Source organism: Orycteropus afer, unplaced genomic scaffold (genome assembly GCF_000298275.1).
Source record: "Orycteropus afer afer isolate SDZICR_OR568_19922 unplaced genomic scaffold, OryAfe1.0 scaffold00859, whole genome shotgun sequence".
In the NCBI taxonomy this organism is placed as follows: Eukaryota; Metazoa; Chordata; class Mammalia; order Tubulidentata; family Orycteropodidae; genus Orycteropus; species Orycteropus afer.
Genome location: NW_006922446.1, coordinates 168,040 through 170,467, shown reverse-complemented (window position 1 = coordinate 170,467; position 2,428 = coordinate 168,040). Strand labels below are relative to the sequence as shown.

Below are 2,428 nucleotides of genomic sequence, written 5' to 3'. Positions count from 1 at the left end.
AGGAGGTGGAACAATGTTTTGTATAGTATGTTATGCCAATTGAGCTTGATGTCCCCTGCGACTGTGGTCCCAAGCCCACAGGATCAACTACTTGGTCCCTCTGGGTAGCTGGCTGTGGTCACAAGCTTTTAAGACCCTCATCACTACTCTACAGCACCTGGTATTCCCAGGCAGTCTCCCATCCAAGTACTAACCAGGCCTGGCCCTGCTTAGCTTCCGAGATCAGATGAGATCGGGTGTGTTCAGGGTGGTATGGCCATAGACATACTGCTAACCAGAAGTCTGGCAGTTCAAACCCATAAGCCACTCCTCAGAAGGAAGGTTGGGCAATCTACTTCCATAGTGATACTGCCTTGGAAACCCAAGGAGGGGTCGCTATGAGTTGGGTCTGACTCAACGGCACATAATAAAACAACAACTGTCACTACTCACCAAAGTAGGATGAAGAACATCCTCAACTTTGTGGACTATGTTGTGCCAATTGACCTTGATGTCCACTGAGACTATGGTCCTGAGCCCCCAGGTCTACTGACTCATTCCCTCAAGGAATGCCTAAGAAATTTTTGTGACCTTACTCCTTGTATGCTCTACTATAGTCATGGATATATTTGCAGTATATGTAAATACATTTATAGAAATATCCTCTGTCAAACCTATGTATATTCCTATACTTGTTGAGCTTGCATGGATATCTATATATCTATATATGTAGATATATCTATATATCCACTCATAGATTGTTGTTATTACTGTTATTGCAGGGTTGTATATGTAATAGTATTTGCTTTTGTTGTCTTTAACTCTTGTGCTTCTCCCAATGTCTTCCTTTTCTTGATCATTGTGTGCTGACCTCCTCTTTATTGTATATTGTCTTCCACTTCACCCAAGTTAATATATTTCTACACTCTAACAGAACCAAAATCACTGCATCTAGTTGAATCCAATTCATAGCAACCCCTCCTTGGGTTTCTGAGGCAGTATCTCTATGGAAGTAGATTGCCCAATCTTCCTTTTGAGGAGTGGCTGGTGGGTTCTACACTCTAGTTAGTGATTTATCCTACCTTCCCCTTCCATCCCTGGGAACCATCAAATAATATTTCTTTCTGTGTGAAAACCTCTTCTTGACTTAAAAAAAGAAAATTATTGAGATTTGGGGGAAAGTTTACAAAATAAATTCATTTTCCATACAGCAGTTCATACACATTTTGTTTCATAACATTGACTGCAATTCCCCACAATGTAACAACCCTCTTCCCAATTCCTCCCTGTAGTTACCTCTTCCCTGTGTCTTTCTTTCTTATAAATTCCTGCCCCTGAGCTATCTCCCTGTAAATACTGCCCTTCTGATCTCCCATGATTGATCATTCTAAGGTGTGTATCTACCGGGTGTAAATGTTCACCCCTTATGCCTGTCTATTGTTTGATTGGAAACCACAGGACAGAGTCCAATTCCAGGCCTGAAGGGTAACTAGGGGCCATAGTCTTGGAGGTCTCACCAGGCTCTATTAGACCAGTAAATCTGGTCTTTTTTATGATTTTGAGTTTTGTCCCACATTGTTCTCCTACTCTATCCAGGATCTCCTGCACTGATCCCTATCCAAGTGGTTGACAGTGGTAGCTGAGCACCATTCTTCTAATATCATGGTTGTATAGGCTGAGGTTCACATGGTCCACTAGTCCCTTGGACTAATTGTTTCCATGTGTCTTTGGTTTTCTTCATTCTTCTTTGCTCTGGATGAAGAGAGCCCAATTGTTGCATCTAGATGGCCACTTGCAAGCTTTTAAGACCCTAGTCATTACTTACCAAAGTAGGATGCAGAACAATGTTTTTGTGTAGTATATTATGCCAATTGACCTTGATGTCCCCCCATAACCATGATCCCAATTGATCCCAAGCCCACAGGTCCAACAACTTGCTCTATCAGTGTGGTTGGCTGTGGCTAAGAAGTTATCATAACTTTGCCCCCTGATATTTCTATTAATAAGGACATTCTTACAACACATATAAATTCATGTATAGAAATACCATCTGCCAAATTTATATATGGTCGTGAGTATATTCCCTTTTTCCTAGACATACCTGATCATTCAGCCTGTCTGCCTATCTATTTACCCATAGATTGACATTTGTTATCACTGATAACACGGTATTGTATATGTAACAGTGTTTATCTTTGTTGTCTGTACCTCTTGTGCAACTCTCTGTGTCTTCCTTTTCCTTAGTGTTATTGTGCTGGTCACTTGATTTGGTATATTGCCTTTCCCTTCACCCAAATCAATACTTGTCTCTTACTTATCTAGCAATTCTCCTTCCTCTCTCTTCCCATCCCCATTTCTTCTTGACTTTTTATAATAGTGGTCTCACACAATATTTGTCCTTTTGTGATTAATTAATTTCACTCAGCATAATGTCCTCCAGGGGTCATTC

At 40.9% G+C, this 2,428-nt stretch overlaps 1 non-coding gene across 1 annotated transcript; it reads right to left on the bottom strand.

The window, feature by feature from the left end:
* Positions 1–145: 145 nt before the first annotated feature.
* Positions 146–264, bottom strand: LOC122151903. Its single transcript, XR_006164335.1, has one exon. It is a non-coding gene; the product is annotated as a 5S ribosomal RNA (ribosomal RNA).
* Positions 265–2,428: the final 2,164 nt, after the last annotated feature.